Source organism: Lycorma delicatula, chromosome 3 (assembly GCF_047948215.1).
Source record: "Lycorma delicatula isolate Av1 chromosome 3, ASM4794821v1, whole genome shotgun sequence".
Taxonomy (NCBI): domain Eukaryota; kingdom Metazoa; phylum Arthropoda; class Insecta; order Hemiptera; family Fulgoridae; genus Lycorma; species Lycorma delicatula.
The window spans coordinates 411,588-436,023 of record NC_134457.1 but is presented as its reverse complement, the minus strand read 5'-3'; the positions used below and the strand labels follow the sequence as shown (position 1 = coordinate 436,023).

The 24,436-nt window shown below is 29.2% G+C and overlaps 1 pseudogene; it reads right to left on the bottom strand.

The window, feature by feature from the left end:
• Window positions 1–24,436, bottom strand: part of LOC142320785 (heat shock 70 kDa protein 4-like) — a 60,950-nt pseudogene that overhangs the window by 11,682 nt on the left and 24,832 nt on the right.

Below are 24,436 nucleotides of genomic sequence, written 5' to 3'. Positions count from 1 at the left end.
GAAATATGAGAATTTTAACCTGATAGAATTGATACGGGAACAAGTCAAAGGCTACACTGGGAATAACAACATATTTAAGATAAGCAATGTAAAAAAATCTTTTGACAGATTAATAATAGATTCAAATGCTTGAAAAAACTGTATTCAACATTTTAACTAAAAAAATAAAAGCACACAGTTTGTATGAAAATATTATAGAAGATAGTGATAAATTTGGGAAATTATGACCAAGTTTAACAGACAGCAGCTTATCAGATACTGAATAAATACAGCGCAGTAAAAAATATTTTTTCCGATTTACTTTAATATAGCGGTAATGTACTTTCATGACAATTTTCTATTTTTTTTATTATAAGTTTTTTTTTACTTCATTTTAATATTAAAAGTAAAGAGAAGTGTTTTTTCCCCAGAAAAATTGCGCTAAATTAAATTAGGATCATCATACTGTTATGTTTTGGTTTTCTGCACGCTTTCATGAAACAAATTATAAGTTTCTACAACATATTTCCATGTAACGTTCCAAGTTTATGCACAGAGTTATTAATCCTGAAATACATAAAAGAAAAAATATATAGTAAAAACACTGAAAAAAGACAAATCTATTTTTGTGAAAGAAGGCTAGTTTTAAACTAACAGAGCCTTGCTCTATACAGTTTGTTGAGTATCAATAACAAAGATCTGCTTACTGTAGGGGTATCTCCCAGCCATGCAGAGTTGTTGTAATATTTTCTGCTGTTTATTTATAACCCAGTAACACTTGAATTGATTGACTGGCAGAAGAAAGAATGGGTTCAATAAGAGCATTAATAGGATTTCTGATGGTGAAGATCTTACAAGATCTGAATTTATAAGTTTTTATAAGATGAAGGAATTTTGTCCAATATTAACAGATTTAAAATTTTATTTTTTATATGTTACTGAAAAACATACCTAGCATCTTATAAATTAAAATCTGAATACAATAGAAATACATCATTTTAGAAAATAAAAGATCTCTAAAAAAATGTTGTAGGAAAAAAGCTGCAGAAGCTAAAAACTCTAATTCTTTATTTTTCTACAGCCTTAATGGTGTAATATGTTGTACACACAACTTATGAGTGGTACATAAGAACCCAACAACAAACCTGACCACACCGTTCACATTATAAACCCTAACCTATTTAACATATTGATCGGTTTAATCCAGCACATTGTCTAGAAAAAAACCTTCACATAATCCAGTATAAATATAAGAAAATTACAACTATGAAAATGCTGATACTTACTTCTTGTTCAATGTAGTTGTTAAGTTCAACCTGTGAATATCCATGTGTAAAGGCCTCAATTGGAAGTTCTGTCACAGTTATCTTCTTTCCAGCTTTTTTGGCTTCCTTTTTCTCCGCTTCTTCCTGTAGACAAATAACAAAAACTAAGGTTATTGTAAACAAATGAAAAAGTCCAATAAATCTGATTGACTGTTGCAACACTGATAAATCAATGTTTAGATTCAATTTACTAGAGTTCTATTTTTGGATACACATCATCCTTACTCTAATAAATATGCTTTTTTGCAATACGAGAAACCAGAATAAATTAAAGACAAAAAAACTGAACAAATTGATACATCCATTGATCTTTCAAAAAAAAAAAAACAAATTAGAAAAAAATGAATAGTATAATTAAACATCAACATGATACACTAAAAAATATAGTTAGATAGTCTTAATGTCTTGTTAGTTCCATATGGAAAAAGCTTGTAGTAATTATTGGAACACTCATCAGATTAAATATTCACATACTGTTATAAAGTTCATTCTCACTAGTTTGGATACAATAAATTTGTCACTGTTAACCTACATTCTATTGCAAATACGTAATGTTAAAACTAATATATACAACAAGTGTGACAATAAGTTCATAGAAAACATTACTTTTCATATTATTGTAAGGTATCAGGTATTTTAAAACACAGTGATCTGCAATAATGTGTGTCTGATGAAGTCAATAGAAAACCACTCAAATTCTCACAGTCCTTGGCAAGGCTAGAATGGTATGTTATTTTACTTCAAAATGGCTGTAAATTCTTAATTCTCAGGCTTGATTTTTGTCTTATTTTATTTCCTGTCATCTGACACTAACAGGATTTTACTGATGTAAATCAAGGTATGTGATAAATTAACATTTTAAGCATTACAATAGCTAAATGAAATTATATTTCTTTGTAACAGTTTAACTAGCCGACACAATCAAAATAAATTTTTAAATTTTAGTTTTTAGGAGGCCCAGTTTTACCCAATAAACACCTTTGCCACTATTTTTTTTCAACTCTTTCTCAAATCTGATTTGTATGCATGAATCTTTTATTACTTTATTACATGAATTATTACTTTATTAATACATTGTAATATAAGTTTAAAATATCCTTAATCTTCACTTAAGAGTTCACAAGATTTCTTATTTTATAAATAACTGCAAACAGCTCAGTTGTCAAAATAAAAAAAATTGAAATTTGCAAAAATTCCTTTTTTCCACTTGCAGTCCAACTACTAAAACAAACTCTCATTTTCATAGCCAGCACTGTAACAAAATGTTTTTTAAGTAATGTTTAACTAATAGCAAGAGTAAAAGAATACTTGTCTCCTAAAATTCATCTTAAATAAAGGGGAAATCTAACTCTTGCTGATTAACTTAAACATTATTAAATAACCCAAAACTCAATCGATAACAGAAATAAAAAATTATTACTTTAGCGATCAAAACATTAAAAAAATACAGATAAAGGTTTTTAAAAAGTTTAATTATTTTACTGACTGGATCAATAGCTAACAGAATGAGATCTCACTATGAGGAAAGGTATTTTTTATCTTTACTATGAGTAGCACCTCCTTGTTATATCTGTTACAGTAAGTTATGTATCATTAAAAATGATTTTTTGCTTCAGTTGACACAAACAGATGAGTTGGCTATCAATCAATCTCCGATTTATTATCAGCAATACCCAATTACAACTATTCAACATTTGTAGACTGTAAATGTATGATGATGTCCACATTACTGATCATATATGATCAATGGGTTCAATCAACAATATTATGAAAGCTAAATTTAAACTGCAATGGCATCTGAAATACAAAGCATTATACACAAACACTATAAGGTTGATTTTTAGCAAAGAGACTGTCCAAAACTGGGAGAAAGATTTATATGCAAAATTATATAAATCAATAATAATTAATTTGAAATCATTATGAGAACAGACTGCACTATTATTAGATAACCAATTTTACAAAAAATATTTGTATGAATTGACAAGCCAATCAATACCTTTGAAAAAAAGATCAATTCAAAAGTACTCTTCTAATCATAAGCCATCCACAGATAAGCCATCCACCTTTCTCGGATTTGTTCGTTAAAAAAAAGGATATAAGTAATCATTACCATTAACCATTAACATCTTATATATGAAATGCTCAAAATATAATATATTAACTATTCTTGACTTTCTACAACATGATTCTTTTCATTTTTATAAAATACAATTGGACCAACTACTTCATAAAACCACAGAGACAAAATGCCCACTTAAAATGCTTTCCTTGACAATACAGTAGCCCATACTATTCTGTCTAACATCAATACCCAAAATTATTTTCATTAAAAGTATTATGTTAATAGAAATTATTAAAAAATCTTTAACTGATAAACAAAGAATTGTAAACAAATAATACAACATAAATCACAATCTTACTAGATCAACAATCAGATGTTACAATGAAAATGTTACAGATATTAAAATTCTTGGGAACATTATTGTCACACATCATTAAGTATAAAATGAATTTGTCAGAATACGGCAGCAATACGGTTTGATGGTATGATTGTAGCGAGCTGTTAAGAACTGTTAATTAGCACTGCATATTTAGCAATCCGTCATCATATTGCTTACATCTTCCTCTAGCATGATTTGGGGATTGTGTTGATGCTGTTGTTGCATAATACAATATTCACGTCTCATCTTCTTTCTAGAACTGGCAGCGGAACGGTCAGATCGACAGCACTGGAGGAAGGTGTCAAACAAAGATGTAGATTCAATTTCATCATTATTTTCATCCCTCATTTTTCCCTGCGATTCACTCCACTGCACCGAAAATTTCATCAACGCCACATCAAATCATGGAAACTTTTAATTATTGTTCAAATATATTCATTAACAGTATATAATATAAGCATCTGAGAAACGATTCATTTAAGATATAATCCAATATACAAAATTAGATTTTAAGTCATTTCAAGTTAAGAAATATGAATTTCAATCAATAAATATGGAAATAAAATAAAATATAAGCAGATAATATTTGAAAACCTATACACACTACCAGGACTTAGAACTTAGGTTTCAAGGACTAACGTAATATGATATACTGCAAAGAATACAGTTAATGTAGTTATTCATTGCAGCAGACAAAGTTCAAAATGGGGTGAAACACTATAACACTAAGAGGCAAAAAGACTTTCACACAAACATCAAAGATTTTCTGGACTCATTTTTTGTTTTTTTTTTTTTTTTTTACTTTTTTTATAACACTGTTCTTTATAGTGAAAAATCATATTATGCCCTTTTTTCACCAAATTTAATTATATTTTTGATTTATGCAATTAAATATGACAGAAAAACTAATATAAGGAACTATTTATACATTCTTCTTATTGTGCAATGTAAAAAATATTATTTAAAAGTTAAATTATATTGCTATCATTTACACGTGATGTTCATGCTTTTTTGTACTAATAAATATCTCTTATAATTTTTAATTAAAATAAATTTAAACTCGCATAAAAAAATTACTAAAATTAGGTTACATAAAACATCCACAGACAAACAGTTGGAAATAAAAACACGACTGAAAATTACATGAAGACAGTAAAATTATGAAAATGATAAACGCATACGCAACTTAAGGAACGATCACAACAAAAACAAATGATGGTTAACAGCTGTTCAAAACATGACATACAGAATAGAGAACAGATATGCTAGTAGCACTTCACCATTAAATTACAGTAAAAATGTAACCAGACATTTTTCAGCAAAAATGTGGATTAGTTATTTCATCAAAGGCAATTTTATCAAGTTAGTTAATGACAAGTTATTTCTTCAAAACTGGTAAGGGGTAAATGGGGGGGGGGGGGGAAGAGCACTGAAAATACATTGACTAAAAAATCCTTCAAATAATAATCAATAATTTATTATAACTGTTTTTTAACTATCTTCTGCTCACTGCAGTTGATTTTGCTCAACTAGTTAATTTTTATAACTTTTCAGAGAGCAGAAATTAAGGAAAATTTTATTTATCTTCAAAATAAGATTTTATTATCCTCATATTTTTTTAAAGGAAAATATTTTAATCTAAGAGAGGCCAGACACAGGAAACTTCAATCTCATCAGGTTTTGTTCTTCTTGGAATGACTGGTAGGATGTTGATGAAGATCTGGGATAACCAAATCATGGGATAACACAATTTGGTTATTCCTCTTCCCATTACCTGGTAGCGCATATCCCACAACATACAGTCAAGAGTTTCAAAACTTTTTGTGGGGCACCGTATATTCATCGATGAACATTAGAAATGACACTTCCAATATTTTTTAGATCAAACTTTTGAAAAGAGGACATTAATTAAATCTTGGCACATAACAGATAAATCTTGCTTAACAGATAAATATGTCGTGTATTAAATGCTTTTTGGTTAAGACTGATTCATAAGTTTTAACATAATCATTAAGCTCAGCGATACTATATGAGGTTAAACAGAAAAATTCTTTATTTCTACGACAGTTTTACTAATTTTCTTTGATAGTTCTGATAGATCGTCTTCATATTGAGGCCATTTATTTTTTGATAGGAAATTTCAGTTGATAGTAAGGGGATCTATGAACTGTTTACTCACAGAGGCAAATATCCGTCATAACAATATTGTAGCAAAACCAGGTCACCATGTTTTTAAACACCAGTAACTGTTTTTAAACCAAGAGTTGTCAGGAAGAATAACAAAGACTTCCTGTATAGTAGCACCCTTGTGCAGTAAACTTTACAGAAACTCTTCCTTTCATCCTTCATGTACTTTTTTCCTTTCCTTTTTTCAAAAATTCTTACACGAGTAATTTCCCATCCTTTTACTTAATTAAAAAACCACATCTTTTTCAGATTTTCTACAATAAAGCAGATAACTATTTTCAACAGAAAAGTTTGAACAGACCATGTACAAAGTGCTTGACTATGCCAATCTCAGGTAGTCAGATTTTTAAATAATTTTTTATCTCTGCCAATTAGGATTGCACATAAATGTAATAAAGTATGGCAAACCACACTTCTGAACATAACAGATAGCAGCAACAAAAGTTTTTTTCATGCGTATGTTTTTTTTGGATCCCTAACAAATGTAGTCTGGTAAAATTACCTTTTACCCTGCATCCTCTGGAATTTTGAGAATTACCAGTCTTTTGGATGGTATAACTATTTATATTATTAACTTCATCTGATTAAATTTCATATAGTTCAGTCTTATTTTATTTTTAGTGTAGTTTAATATAAACTCCATTTCATAAAAAATGAACAGATTTATAAGATTTCTGAAATTTTGTATCTGATTGAAGGAAGACGTCATCTCAATCTGTAAGAATATAACATGACACAGAACACCATTAGAAATTAATATCTTGATGGATATCTTTTGAATATCCATAATCTCCAAAAGGAAATATTAAAGGATATTTTAGTAACACATATGAAGAAAGTAATTCATTGATCTATTTATTTAACATTACCAGTGCGCTATGCAAGATATCTTGATTTCCAAAATGCTTTTCTTCCAGTAGAACAGTTACCATGGGGTGTGGGGTATTGAAGCACCTTGTGCTTCTCTAGTAGATTACATTCTTCTGATTTAAATTTTAAATTTTTAACAAGCTGATCTCATTTGGTTTATTTTTCATTCTGAGATTTTTTATATAATTGTTTTGCTTTAGAATAATTTTAATATCATAATTATAATAAAAAAATTATACTATTGAGCAGTAACTTAAAACTGCTATTTATCCATATGATGATATTATTCTAACAGTTAATCTTCTTAATTTATTCATAATCATATTTGATGCTATCAAAATTTTACTATTCCTTAACCCATATTAATAAAATAGGATGAGCATTTGCAGTTTAATTATTCCATAATTACATAAAATTCAGATTCCTTAAAAGTGCATTATCTTTTATATGTTCTTCCTTTTTATTCTTCAAAGTAAATATTAGTTGACTCCATTGATGAATAATACTACTCTACTTATTCGGGTCTTACAAAGGAAAATGCATTGTGAACTAACGTAGGTTCAATTAATTGGATTCAAATACACATATTTATTGATTATTAACCATTTTACATATATGTGCTACGTATAAAATATTAACAATTCCCACATAAAACCCTCATGTGAAAGTCTGTGAACACTGCTCCTTTAATTCCCACTTCAGTTGTCTGAATAGAAATTGTTCTTTCTTTAAAACTTTACATCATTTGCTAACTTGCTGCAGCAGCAGTTACAGCGATAGCTTTTTAAAACAAGATTAATTTACAGCAAAATAATAAAACGATTAAATAAATTAGACAGCTAAAATACTTATTTGCCTTAAACTGCACAATATGTTCACAATTTTTTAGTAGAAAAAAATAATTACTATAAAAATCATTAATTTATGACCAAAGTTAAAATTTTGAGTTAGCTGTAAAAACAATTTTTAAAAGCATCTCCTGATAACTTGACAGATCTAGTGACATCTATGGCAGGATAAAAAAATGGCTTATTATAGTTATTGTCTAAAATATCTTTGTCATTTAATAAAACTGTTTTTTTTTGTCATCAACTAAACACCATATCAAATTAAAGGATGATCCAATTTTTAAAAATAAATTTATTGCAGTTAAATTTGTTAATTGGCAGCAAATTATCAAATAGTTAAAAGTTGGCATTTCAATACCTGCTGACTTAACAGACAGCATGTGTTTACAGTGTTTGCCAACTGACAATAATTGCAGTGTACATGTTGACTTAATAATTTTAAATTTTAAGTTCAGTTGTAATTTGTATTTTCAAACAATTCTATTTTTACTATATTATATTTTTTTGAGAATTAAAATTCAAGTTAAGGCTAATTAATTATTTAGGACAATACAGTAAATAATATTTTTTGTTATTGTGTCTGCAGGCCACTGCTTCAATAATTGATTAAAAGGTAAAGGAGTAGTTTAAAATAGAGTTTATAACTGAATGTTGAAACAATTCATCAATGTGCATTTATTATTATTTATTAATTGTAAAATTAATACATCCTATTAAGTCAGTTTACTGACAGCATAATAAACTTTAATAACCTTCTTAGTCCAACTGATGTAAGATAAATAACACACAACTGAGCTAGCTGTGTAAAAGACTAACCTCTAAACTAAATCATATTTTACATAGGAAGATAGTGGTAGGAGGCTACAATACATATGCATTTTATAATGGTATAACTATAATCTTTTTAAGAACCTTTGCTAGCCATTATTTTTTTTAAAAATAAAACTGCATTACTGGGTGTAAGAATGCATTATACCTACCAACCACATTTGATAATTTTTATTGAATCAAATCCAAACTTATAGTTCAATACCTAAACTATGATATAGTAGATGCCAAGAAAATTTATTTTATTCCACCTACAATACATTAGCATCATTAAAATTTGTTAATGTGGTATATAATTAACCAAACTTTTTTAATCAAATCTTCAGACAGTAATTTTTACTCTTTTATTAGATAAAAAATATTACTCCACAAAGAATTTTTTTAAAGTTACCGATATATTCAGAATTTTTAATATATTTATAACATTGTTTCACAGAATTGAATTATCATTATATGATAATTCAATTATATAAATTTAATCAAGTTAATAAACAATCTATTAAAAAGCCAGTGTTATTAATAATTAACAGTTGAGTGAATCTCTTTGTTGCCTAAAGTGGATTAAAAAAATGAACAAAATCAACTTACAAGTCAAAATGAATACAGCAAATTCAAATGGAGGGGAAAATCATTAAAATTCATTTCATGGAAATTCCTTTATTTTTATGCTGGCAGAAGGTATAACTGTACTTTTGCTGAGAAAGCTATTTTGTTAAAATAATTATTAATCATACAGTAGTATGACACAAAAAAACAGGTTTAACAGGGTTTTATAGATCTGTTCTAACTAGCTATTACTTTAACAGCATTTAAGTAGCCATATTAAGTTTATAACACAATATTTTCTATGTGGAAAATACTGTGTACTTTCCACAGTATCACCATACATAGTTTTATCATAACTTTTTTAGCATGTTTTTAAATCGATTCTCTGCTTGTGTACATGTCACCTTTAGGTACACAAGTGAAAATGTCAGTTTTATTTAAGTTGCTATGTTTTCAAGTTAAACTAATATATTACATCATTATATTCTTAAATATAGTTTCTCATGTGTAAATACCTTAAAGTACAAAAATACCTTAAGGTATTTGACCTTACAAGGACTCCAGGATTAATCCTATGAAACGCAAAATGTTTTAAGAACCAACTGTAAATTCTATCACACACTTCAAACTTAGAAACGGTATTCATACCTCAGCATTTATTGCTGCATTCTCTGCTGTGGTTTCATTATCTTGTGCCGGGGTGGGACTTGCTTCCATTGGTTCTGGTTGATGGGCATTCTGTTCCTCAGATGGTGTCTGCTGTGTTTGTTGCTGTTGATCATTTTCTACCAATGCTTCTCTTCGTGCACTTGTTACAGACAGTATGCCATGAAGATTTATCGTACCTTAACCTTGACCTTAGCACTTTCACCATCTGCATTTGGCTTCACATCCTTCACTACAAACTGTCCTGTAAATGATAAATTACATAATTAACTTGTTCTGAAATTCTCTGTTACTAATATTCCAAATATCAATCAAACATGCATTTTAATTTAAAATACATCCTTGTTGTGAGGGAGTACAAATACAAATCGATTGATCATTGAATTATCACCATGCTTGTGACTACATATATTTCATTTAAATATTAACAGACAGTTCACAATCTTCCAAATGATTGACAAGCAGTTAATATAAACTGCAATTCCTAAAGGCAAGAAGAGAAGACATCTATCTCTTAACAATTCAATGGGAAAAACCCCATTTTTGGTTTGTAGTAAGTAACCTTAAGTAACTTGTTTTGTAGTTCTTCTAATTTTAGTCTTCTTCGTTTTGTTTTAAATCTTAATTTAAGGTAGTTCTGCCACTTGACTTTCCATTAACATCATCTTTTGTCTTGAAATTAATAAAGATCTCTTCATTTTTTAGCTCTTCATTAAATTTTCTCATCAATGGAAATAATATATCCACAAAACTTATGTTAAATTAAGAAAAAAGCATTCATCAGGCTTATTCCTGGTGATATCAAGAATTCCTTAATTTCATCAGAAATTTTTATCATTTTGATTTCATTGTTAATCGAAAGTTTAATAAAGCTTTGATGCTAAATCTTATTCCTACTAATCATAATTTATTACTTCACATTAAGAATATTAAATTGCTGGTTTATTGTTAAGAAAATCAGATATCGTAAAGTTTTTGTAAAATTAGAAAAAGACCACTGAAATTTCAAAATACTGGACAGAAGTATGCAAGGAGTATATAATTATTTTGCTGCTTTGTGGCCTAACACAAGAGGATAGATAAGTAGGTAATGGAGAAATATCATATTTACTAATTCAGTGGGAAGTGAAATACCTAGAACTATAATGCAGTAGTAATATTTTTGTTTCATGCTTATAATTTAAACTGTACAATACAGAGTATGTGGTTTGATTAAAAAAAAAGCAAATCTTTTCTAAAAAGTAGTTTAGTTTTCATTTATTCATCAATATCGATTTTCAGTTAATTGATTTTATATGCTCATTATAGTAAATTTTATACATATAGAGTTCACAGTTACAGAGTAGCTGGACCGAAGGTGCAACCATACCGGAGAGGTGTCTGTTGGTAAAGAGGACGTCTAACAAAAGTTGGTAGGTTAGAAAATTTAAAGAGGGAAATAGACAGGTTAAATAAAGACATAGTAGGAATTAAAGAGATTTGGTGGGAAGAGGAAAACAACTTCTGGTCAGGTGATTTTAAAATAATTAACTCAGCATCAAATAAAGGACAGGCAGAAACAGGTTTCATAAACCACCAAGTTGATCTAGTGGTGAATGAATCTTCACAAATCATCTGATTTCAAAGTCAAGAGTTCTAACTTTCAAATCCTAAAAAAGACAGTTACTTTTATACAGATTTGAATACTAGATTGTGGATACCGGTGTTCTTCAGTGGTTGGGTTTCAATTAACCACATATCTCAGAAATGGTCAACCTGAGACTGTACAAGAGATTACACTAAACTTACACTCATACATATCATCCTCTTAAGTAATACCTGACTGTGATTCCCAGAGGCTAAACAGAAAAAAAGAGTAGGTTTCATAATGAACAAGAAAATAGGGAAGAGAGTAATAAGGTATTTTAAAAAGCTTAGCGATAGAATCATTGTAATAAGGATAACATAATGTTTATATGCCTACAAGTGCCCATGATGATGATGAGGTAGTGTGTGTACAAAGAAACTGATCAAACAAACACTTAAAAGGGGATGGAAATTTAATAATAGTTGGAGATTGGAATGCAAGCATCAGAAAAGGTAAGGAAAAAATATTGTGGATGAATACAGGCTGGACAAATGGAATGCAAAAGTGGACAAACTCAGTTTAAAAATCATAACAGAAGAATAAACACATGGAAAAAGCCTGTGATACTGCAAGATATCAGGTAGATTATATAATGTTTAAACAAAGATTTAGAAATAAACTTCTCGACTGCAAAGCATATCCTGGAGCAGACATTGGTAGCGACCATAATTGTGATAATGAAATGTACATTGGAGTTTAAAAACCTGAAGAAAAGGTGTCAGATGAAACTGTGGAATTTAGAGAAGTGAAGAGGTAAGCAAGAGTTTTGAGGAGGATATGCAAGAGGTCTGAATAAAAACTAAGGTAGAAAATATAGAAGAATGGGAGAATGTTAAAAAGGAAATTCTTAAATCAGCAGAAGCGAACTTAGGCGGAACAAAAAAGATTGATAGAAAACCAGAGACATCAGAGGATATATTGCAGCTGATGGATGAATGTAGAAAGTGTAAGAATGCTAGTGATGAAGATAAAAGGAACTATCGACAATTAAGAAACACTATAAACAGGAAACGCAAATTAGCAAAAGATGAGTGGATTAAAAAAAAGTTTTCAGAAGTGGAAAGAGAAATGATCGTTGGTAAAATAGAATGAATATACAGGAAAGTTAAATAAAAATGGTACAGATTTATAATTTGAAAAAACATTGACAGGTGGGTGAAATATATTGAGTTACACGGAGGAAATGGATTTAGAAACTGGTGCTATAGAGGAAGAAGAGTTGAAAGAGTTTGAAATAGTGCCTGTTTAATTTTAATTGTCTACTTTAACTCCAGCCATACATATATGAGCTTTTATTAATTGAATAAATGAAGTGTTATTTTTTCAAAACAAAAAGCTTAACATTTCATCAAATAAAACATTACGAAAACTAACATTTACAGAGTTACTAATGAATAAATATCACTGGCAGCCATTTTGAAACTTTTAAACGTAACATTTTCAAAATTACTTATTTTGAATAAGTTACTGGGTACATATATACATGTAATTTCATTTAAATATCTCAATTCATGAGATGTAAATTTTATTTGAAATAACAGCCGAAAAGTGAAGTGAAGTGAAATAGACACTTGTCCCGTGAACTTTATTTTAGCTTCCTGAATCTGTCACAAGTTTGACCAACCTCGCCAGGAACTTCTGTGTAGCTATTGTCCTGGGAAAAAATACAAGTACCATATGCCCCTTGACCAATAGCATGGAAAATAAGGTCAAAGCTAATTATATATATTTACTTTACTGAAATTATTTTTTTAAGATTCATGTTATTTCTCTGAACAGCAAAATTATATGTACTAGAAGAAACCATCTAGTACAAATTATTGAGATAAGACATCTTACCTAATTTTTCATGAATAGAATTCAATTTTTTATTTTTATTACGCAAAAATGAAATTATTTCAATGACTGAGGATGCGGGATCCATTCCACATGAAAAATTAAAGTAAAATATGCCTTCTCAATAAGCGATTTAAAACAATTTAAATATATATTTATTCAAATTTCAACTTTTTGGTCATTGAGATTCTGAGACATGAAGTAAACAGTTTAGAAATAACACTTATTCACCCCACCTCTAAATCTAACTTAAAACTTAATATTTTAATTAAGTACTTTCATCTTATTAAAACTCGATTTTCTACAACCACTATAAAAAAAAAAGTTTGTTCTTATCAGTTTATCTGTCTGCACATATTTTTCTGTTCCTACAGGTTCACACAGTAGTTAGTAGATGGCGCCACTGAAACGCTATATTGAAATAAGATAATATATAAATATTATTATACGTAAATTTATAAATATAGTCTAACCAAACTTAACCTACGCTTGCTAGTCAATGAGGGAAAGTTAATGCTCACTTGGCTGCCTGTAAAAAAATATGTGAGGTAAGTTCCAATGGATTATAGTGGTAAACTAGCAGCCAGTTTGATTAAGAAATTGATTTAAACTATGATTGTACATGGCGGACAGGTAAGTACCAAAACGTTTTTGTGAAAACTACCCCTCCCACTTTTTTAATCTGCCAAAAATTTAATACCACCAATGGTCCACATAGAAACTTTTTTACAGGGAGGCAACACTAATTTATTTTATTTTTTACAGGGCGGCAATTTTTTTTTTTTTGGACTAAGTTAACATTTGTATAATCCCGATACCCGAAATATTTGCCAATTACTATACTTTCCCTTTATTACTATGTTTGTGAAAATAGACCTAAGCTGGTGTAAAAAAAAAAATTAATAAAACTTGTGTAATTTATTTAAAATTATTTTTTAACAGGATGCTAAAGTTGTTAAAAAATATTTGGTCCTTAACAGGCTAATATAACAAGAAAAGGAAACTTTTCAATTCAATTTTATATTGCTATATGACAAGTGTAACACCATGGCATCATGATAACTTACCTATGTAATTGTCTGGATATGGTATTGGTCCAGAATAGAATGCTTTAATAGAGAATGGCTCTTTGCGGTAGAATGTCAACATTTTACTGAATGGCACAAGATGATGCTTTGTAAATACTTCCATTTCTCTGCAAAAATACAATTTTTTTTGTGGACTACAAAAAAATCTGAACAACATTAATTAAAGTAACAATAAATGAATGACACACTAATTAAATTTTGATAATCTTCAAACATACTAAATCAGTATAACCTTTAAAATACTGCTTTCATTTATCACAATCAACAATACTAACTAAATATTAAAATCAAAATTCTTAACACGAAGCTTTGGATACAAAACTTGTAATGTCAACACATCTGAAGTCATTCAAAACTAATCTACTGATCATAACAAGTCAATAAGAATTAACTGTTGAAGAAAGAAATAACAATAAGAATAAAACTAACTAGTAAATTCAGTATTGAACTACTAAAAAAGAAGCTTCTTACAAAGAAAAAACTGTTTTCCCCGTATCAGTGTAACAGAGATCACAACTCCAATTGATACATTTTACAACGCAACTTATGTCAGAATATTATTGGGACTGAAAACGCATGAAGATTTATCACATGAGAAATGATGGGCACTTCAGCCTTATAATTGAATTTTTAAGTGAATAAGGATTAGTCACCAGTTTTTAAACAAATACTTCACTTACTGATGTAACTGCAGAGAAAGAGAAAGTTTTTACTGAATATATAGGCAAGTAAATGAAATGCTCCCATGGAATGAACTGAAGATCAAGATAGAAGGAAGCAAACTGGTGATTTAGTATTTGTATATTTTTATCAGCTTACCATCGAGCTAGCTCTCTTCTTACCATCACAAAAATCTCACAAATATAACTGATAAAAAAGAATTAAATTAATAGACTTTTTTACTGCATTGTGTGAATGGATATATATTTTTAGTTTCTTTCATTAATATGTTTACATATTAATAACTTCCTTTTATATAAACAAAAAACATTACAGAAAATTCTATATTTGCAAATTTATAGTTAGGTTACATTAATATTACATTAGTTAGGTAATTAATAGTGCGTTTCCCCAATTGCTAAAATTGTATAATATGTTACAATTATAATACGCAGTTTATTATTTTTCCAGTTACATTACCACCCCCACCCCCCCGTTCTGTAGGTGATGAACTGCACAGATTTTACTATATGCTGTACATGCAATAGCAAGAGAAACTGCTATTACAGTATGCGTAGTATCTAAATTTGGAATTATTTCTCGTTTCAATAAGAATACTGTATTAACATTTTTATTTTTATAAAACAAAGAATTTCAAATGTTCATTTAATATAAAAATGAATGATTAACTGGAAAATAGATGTATAGATAAAATAAATTACAACATACCCATCTTCTCCCATAGTTGCATCCCAAACAAGCTTTACAGGATAGTTTTGGATATCAGTAACACTGAACTCTCTCACTCTAACCGCAGGTGACAACATGGCACACTGAAGAGCACATTCCAGGTGCTACTGCTTCATCCTGGTTCAGTGTTGTACTAGGATTCTTCCCAAAAACTGATGTAATCAACTGTTTAAGAGCTGGAATACGAGTTGATCCCCCAACAACTTCTACAGCATATACCTCATCTAATCGTAATTTAGATTCTTCAAGACATTTTCTAAGTGTTTTCTCCACACGCTGTAACAAATGTTGGCATAATTCTTCCATTTCAGAACGTTTCATATCTCCAGTAACATCTTTATCATCAATAAAGCAATCGATAAACAATGATAATCTAGTAGAATTAGCTGACATTTGTTGTTTTTAAAATTTTTCTATTTCATTTATCAGCCGTAAGAAGGCGCTTGGGTTTGATCTAGCATCTACATTGTACTTCTTCTGAAATTCCTTATTGAATTCATCACAAAGAATCAAATCTATATCACGTCCTCCAAAATTAGGATCTGAAGCACTTGCCAGCATCTGAAAAGACAGTATTCCATATTAGCATATTGTAACACTTATTACAGTGAGTTTTCTATTAATTTAATCCACCAACCTAAAACTTATTTTTTCAACTTCTAAAAAAAGAGATCATGAGAATTGTATGCGTGTCATCTATTCATGAAAAAAAACCTTTATCATCTATATTTTCCTCAATGGCCTGTAAACTACATCAAAATGCTTATCAACTACATTATTTTCACTTACATGCAAAAAAATACAGTAGTATAATAAATATGTTATATATTTATTTATTTTTTATTACGCAATAACAGAATTATTTCAATCATTCTGAGGATATGAGATCTCAAGAAAATACTTGTTTGTACTTTTTTTTAAAACAGAATTTAAATATAATTTACCAGTATAGAGAAATAATAAAAATTCTTAAAGATTCATTACATAAAACAATTTTTTTTGTGAATGTGTGTGTAAAATCAATAATAACTAACAAATTACTGAAATATCTTAACATCGAAAATATCAGATCTGAAAATATTTGTTAAAATAAAAGTTGCATAACATTATTAATTTTTTTTAATTTTAGAAAAATAATACAATACTATACATTACTATAAAAATGTAAAACTGAAATTATTGCAGATTTAGGGAAACTAATTTACTTATATAACAATAAAAAAATCAGTAATAACTGTGATGATTTTAACCCACGTTACAGTGAATACAGTACAACAGACAGCAAAAGAGTGTGATAATGAAAAAAGCGAGAAATGATTTTAATAAATTTCAGTAAAAAGTTGTACAGAAAATACAAAAATCAATCTTATATTATTAATAAACATTAAAATTAAATAAAACGTCAGAAAAAACTACACTTTTCTCAAAAGAACTCTAAAATCATAAAGATTCATAGAAAAAAAAATTAACTATTGTAAAATGAACTAAAACATCCTTGTACTAGTTCTCTAAAAGTAGTAATTCAGAATCTGACAAGAAAATCCTGATTCTCTCATCACGATAAAGAGAGTATGCAATATATTAACAATTACTCTAGTACATAGAAGTAGCTAATGAGTTATTCCCAGTATAAAAAACTCATGTTGTTAAGGATTGGGATGTTACCAAAAGAGTTTACTTGTACCATAGTAGAAGTACAGTACATATGCCAACATCAATATGCAGCATACTGAGGATGTAATAAAATTCAAAAGGAATGCTCTGTCAGAGAATAATTATTATTAATAACAATTATTTATAACGAACATTTGATTCAAAAAACCATAAAAGGAGGAAATGTGAGTAATCCCTGGTAGCAAACCGTGCTATCAGACAGATCATATCTTAGTAGATGAAAGATATAGAAATGCTGTTAAAGCCAATGGATTACAAGTCAATGATGTTCTTATGTTACTATGTGTTATTTTGATGAGAATAGCTTAAAGAATGTAGAGAAATAAAAGATAGTTAAGAGAATGGTTAAAACACTGGATGAAGAAAAAGTACGAGAAAAACTAGTTAAGGTAATTAAAGAAAATAAAAAAGGAAATGAAAACAGTGGGGCATGGAAGAAAATAAAAAAGGCCTAGTAAAAACAGCAGAGGAAGAAGTAGGCTATTATGAGGAAAACAGATACAAAAAACCACGGGTAACAACAGAAATGCTTAAAAAATGGAAGAAGACATAAGAATTACACAGGAAAAAATTAAAGAGTGATGGATCACAGATTAAATAAGTTAAGGTGGGAAACACAAACAGCTACGGAAAGACAGTTGAAGGAAGAATGAACATTGACATGGAGGATCTAGTGAAGAAAGTGCAGTACAATATGATGTATAGCAAAAGGTGAAGAGTGTTACATGAAAAATAGAAGAAGAGTGATGTAAAAATAAGAATAATGATAAGGACACTAAAATACTACACAAGGAGAAAGATAAAGAACAAGTGGAAGGAATTCATGGAGGACCTGTGTATGACAAGAGAGAAATAGACAAGAGTAATGTGAAGTAGCTAAGGAGGATAAAAGACCAATATTAAAAAGTGAAAACACACACACACACTCAAAGCTTAACAGTTCTGGAGAAAGGAATGAAAGAATATTGAATGAAAATATAGGGAAAATTAAGTAATGGAAGTAAGCAGAGTATTTAGTGATAAGACCAAATGAAGAGCGAATAGAAAAATAAAAATTTACAGGTATTTGGGCATTACGGTGATAGGATTGGAAGAGTGCAATGGAAATAAAAGGAAGGATTGCAATGGCAGAGGAAATCTTCAGTAAGAAAAGGGAATTATTACTGTGTAGTAAAAGTCTTGCCTTTAACAATAAAGAAGAAGGTAGCCAAATCCTATGTATGGAGGGTCTTGTATGGGAATGAAGCGTAGACGAAGAGGAAGGACTGGATTGAGGCTTTTGAGATGTGGATCTGTAAAAGGATAAAGAAAAGAAGATGGATGGATAATGCTAGGAATGAAGACATAATGAACAGGATTAAAAAGGAATCAACACTTGCGGGAAGTAAGCAAAAGAAGGAAAACAGACATGCGGTTAGAGGAAATCGAATCTTGACAACTGCATCGGAAGGAGAAAGGAAACAAGGAAGAAAAAGGATTATGTTAATAGATGAGGTGAAGCAAAAACTACCACGGGACAATAGAGAAGGCTTGGGGCAGAAATTAATGCAGACAGCGCAATGGCATAAAGGACCTGAAGTCAGGAGGAAATCTTTCTTAATTAATCATATTTAAATTATCTATAAAGATAAGTTTTAGTTAAACATAAAACATCACAACAGATATAACATTACATATTCTATCAAAGAATGGTACTACATTCCTACTTTCTTCTGACTACATTACTTAACCGGCTTCAAACGATAGACAATACTATTAAAGTTACCTTTAATTTGCCTTTATGAAAGGCACAAGCAGACACCTGCAATGATGAATGACCACAATCAACAAATATAACATTACGAGGTTTTTCCTCAGGTGTTGGAAGATCTTCCTTATAGATACCATATGCCAGTGCAGTAGCTGTTGTTTCATTCATTAATCGTAATACATTCAAACCTGCAATTGCTGCTGCATCCAATAAAGCTTTCCTTTCTCCATTTGTAAAGAATGATGGTACCTACAACAAAGTGACATCAGTCAATCAATCAAAATCAACCTTTTATAAGTATAAAAATCTCTGGGTACTACACCAATTTATTAATTTTTTTTTTTGACGCTACTAAACCTACGGTTAATTCTAAACCTGCACAAACATAAATAAGACAACATTACTAAAAAGTAGTAAAGAAATTAGTAATTAAATTTGAATAACTTGTTTTACTATGTGAATACATCATAAATACTACCGATTATACTTACTACATTTAAAAACAATTGTAATCATCCAAAACTTTTCATAGGCAGTGGAACGGGTGAAACACTTCTTCGCAAAGGAATCTTTCAAAATACCTCTGTCAACCTAAATTTCACTAAAATCTAAGGCTATTACATGACTATCTTGATTAGTCACAAGCAAAAGTAACGACTGAATAATTTACATGAACTTTAAAAATATACTCTACCTTATTTCTGATTGCAATTTATACTTTTCAAGAAATATTGATGGAGGGGATTTTCACCAATTTTTTATTAATAGTAATATTGCAAAAAAAATAATAATAAACTCTACTTATATACCTATAAATCATCAGACACTTTTAATAGATATGATGGTTTGATTAACAAGATTTGCTAAAAAATCATGTTTATTTCTAATCCAAACGATTTGTTAAAAATTTATAAAAAATATTTTAATTTCTTATTGTAATTGATATTTGTTTTCAATGGAATTGAAAATATTTATTGTTCTGAGTTTTCGTTTTGCCAAACTTTTGTATACACCATCAGTGGTACAATTTTATACAAATGCAGTTTACATTTGAAAATAAGAAAACCAGTACTTAACGATTATTCAGACTATCAGAAGGGTTAGCAAGAGAAAACACCAGAGGTAGTTTCAAAATTCTACTACAAAAAAGAAATTCTATCTTTATCAAAGAAATTCTTACTTGTGCACAAAATAAAGTAGTGTTGTAAAGGCACGCCCACTAACAAGAAAATCTTGAAAGGAATACAGACACTGAAGATGCATCTCACAAATATAAATTATATAAAAAGTAAAATCATTACTATCAAGTTTTACTATTATTTTTTTTTTAGATTTAAAGAAAACAAATCCATAATAAAAAAATAGTAGAATACAATCTCCCATTAAATTAATAAAGATTTTTATTCAATTTTGTATTTATCATTTTTCTTTATTTCACTGTCTGTTGTTAATTATAGTAGAGTAGTGTTATATTTTTTAACTATTTAAATATAATAATGTGATTTTTTTTAATGAGTGTGAGTGTGTTAAATATTTCTAATAATGAATTGACTTTAAAACCTGATCAAAAAATTCTACTTAATGAATACAACAATATATTTTTCTAATCATTTCTCCAACATATTTTAAATTTGAATTATATAACCATATAATATTATAACATAGTTTGGTCCAAAAAAAAAACAATATTTCATTCAAATAAAAATTAATTCCTAAATAAAAAATAATACAAAAGAGCAAATAAAAAAACTGTAAAACTTTATTTTTTCATTACACAGTTAACATTTAATGAGTTGTATGATCAACTCTTCCAAGGCATGTTTTTTCTTTAGTGATTTATGCTGCAATGAAAGTTAAATTTTTAAAACTTAAAACTTATTAGTATAAAATAAGTTTTAATTCCCAATGTTTGGGTTTACAGCTATGAAAAACTTTTTTCGTTAATTAAAATTATTAAATTAAATTGTTTAAATATTAAATATTTTAAATGCATGTAAAAACTACCAGAGAAGTAGAGGGACATCTGTGAATAATGACTGCCATCAAATTATAATTACTTTCCAAAAGTGGACATTAGCTTTAGTGCACTTTTGGGTACTATGATATTCAGTAATTATTCATTAATACCCCAGGGCAATATTTGGCAGTTAATCTTAAAGCTGATAGTTGCAAGTTGTTTTAACAAGTATTTTAGAAGTGTTGAAAAACTTTTGTAGAATAAAATATTTTAAATTATCAATTTCAATATAAATTTTACTGCTACTGTATCAATGTACTGAAAATCAATATTTCAGATTCATTAAACACCATAGTAACAAACAAAGAACACTTTCCCCTACCAATATTATTTGTGTTAAGAATCTAATTTTTATTTCCTGGTACCGATATGTTTTATTATCATAAAAACAGTTGTAATCATAAAATGAGAAAAAAATTCACTTTTCTTTAACGCATATTAAAACCTTAATACAAAGTGATAACACATACACAGTCAAGTATTTAACATAACACTTACAGAGATGAATCATTGACTTTTGTTTTCAATGCGATTTCTGATGTTTCTTTAAGTTTGGTAAAAAACATTGCTGTTATCTGTTCTGGAGAAAATATATGCGTCTCGCCCAAAAAGTTGACCTACACAAACAAAAAGATTTTAAATTCACTTTGAAACAGCAACTCACAAAAAGCGATACAAACATTACATGAACTTACTTACTAGCAAATAACGGATTATTCAAAAAGAGACTTCACAAGTTTAAAAGCGTATAAAAATTTATTCAGATAACTTATAGAATCAGTAGATATCTCATTTCACAGTCTAGTTCTGACTTATGAATTTCATCAGTACTGAATTCGGCCACCAGCACTATCACCAATATTATTAAAAATGGATACATTTACTGGCAAGGAACATACTCCCTGTGCATTATGGTTTCACAATTTGCAGTCAGCAACTGCAGTTCAACATAATTTTCATAAAGCACAGGTATGGATAACCTGTCTTTGTTGAGACAGATTCTGTCAACACAAAAGTGTGTTCTGTTAAACACAAAATTACCAGGACACCCATGCATCCCTGAAGCTGCTGTGGAACAACTCAGAGAAAGCTTTTCACATAGTCCAAAGAAATCAACTCGATGTGTGTCATGTTAGACTGGCATTCCACAACAATTGTTTGGCACGTATTATGTAAACAACTGCTCTCGAAGCCAAACCAACTAACTGTGGAACTCGATACAGATGACTACAAAGTCGCTCAGCTGTAGTTTTGTGTGGGAAATGATGGATAGAATTGCACACAATGTAATTTTTAATGAAGAGACATTTCACATCACTGGCAAGGTGAACACTGAAATCTGCCGAATATAGGGTTTAGGCAAAAACCCTCATGAAAGCTTACAGCATATTCGTGATAGCCCTAGGATCAATGTTTTATGTGCCCTAAGCAAACAAAGACTGTACAACCAGTTCTTCTTCCAGGAGGCAATTGTAAATGGTATTGTTTATCTGGATGTGCTTCAAAATTTTCTAATTACTCAATTAGATGATGATGATCAAGATGGACGCCATTAGTATCAATAAGACAGGGCGCATCACTTCACTACTACCTAGAAGTGAGATCTCTTGATACTCTATTCCCAGGTCAGTGGATTGGCTGTGTAGGTCCAACTGCATTGGTCACCTTGCTCCCCAGATTTGATCCTGCTACATTTCTTTTTGTAGAGTTTCATTACACATCAGGTTTACGTACAACCTTTGACTGCTGTCTTTTTGAGCTAAGACTTTGAATTAACATCGCAGCTGCAGACATAATGCCGATTTTCTGGCTACAGTCTCTGGAATGATACAGATTTCAGGTGAAGTGGCATAACTAATGGAAGCCGTATTGACCTAAAGTGAATGTCGGGTGACAAACTTAATCAACTCTGTAAGTTATTTCGATAAATCTTTACATACTTTTAAAGTTGTGAAGTCCTTTTTGAATTACCTGGTATAGGAAGTGCACCAACAGATAATAAGCTGAAAACACTATACTCTATTAACAAATTTAGATTAATTTTGCACTGTTCAAATGTTTTAGAATATATATTTTTTTACACAAAACAATACAAATATCTGATTATTCATAAGTTCAGATTAGCTTATAAAGAGTTAACTGATAATTTGACTAGAAAGTACAACACATTGAGAGTGAACAAATTACACTTTGACAAAAAAAAAACATAATTTCAGATTGTTAGAAAACAATTCAAAAAATTATTTATAAAACAAAGTATGCCTCATGTGAAGAAAAAGAGTTATCAATCACAATATCACACATTATCAATCTACCAAATGGCAAAACTGAAGACAATAGTAAAACACGAATATTACACTATACCTTAATTCCAATAGAACCATTGTTTTGTTTGACCACTTTATAAGGTAGATCTCTTAACTCCTGTTGAACAGCCGGATCATTGTAACTACGACCTAACAACCTTTTAAATCCATGAATTGTGTTGTCAATATTGGTTACCATCTGATTTTTGGCTGCAACACCTAATATTCGAATATTTCTGTCGCTGAATGCCACACATGATCTATAACAAAATACAAAAAGAAAATTGTTATCACAGGATACACAACCAATGAACTTGATAACTGAAATTAAATAATTCATATTGATTTTTTTTTTATGATAACTTATTACAATCAGTTTGGAATACTTTAAAATCACAATTTTCTCATAATACACAGTTCTAGATTACTCCATGTGACACCTGCTTAAAATGAAAAGATCCAACAGCTCTATTATTCTTCAATATATTAAAGCCAAAAATAATATATGTTTACAGTAAATAAAACACTTTTACTACACATATCTATAAACAGACATACTATAAATTTAAACGAATTAAAATACTGAAACAGTTCTTTTCTGGAAACATAATACACGTTCACAAGAAAACATTTTAAACATTCTTAAACAGGCTTATCAGTACAAGTACACAACACCTCAGACATCCAGTGACAAAAAAAGGAGAAACCTGCCTGCAAGCAACATAAAAAAGAAATTATTAGTATCATACCTTATTCATTAACTTTCTGACTCCATTTAATACTCTGTATAATTTTGAGTCCAAAAATATTTAGTTCTAAGAAATTTTAAGTTAAAAAGATAATGTACTTGTAATGCAATAAAATTTAATAAGACAAAAAGAAAAGGATTGGGCTGGAAGCTTCACTACAACCTAGAAATTAGATTGGACTAAACAATAAAAAAAATTCTTTCTAAAAAAAAAAACATTCTTCTAAAAAGTACATAGAAAACTAACAACGCCAATACTTTCAGAAATATGTACCACTCCCAACAAA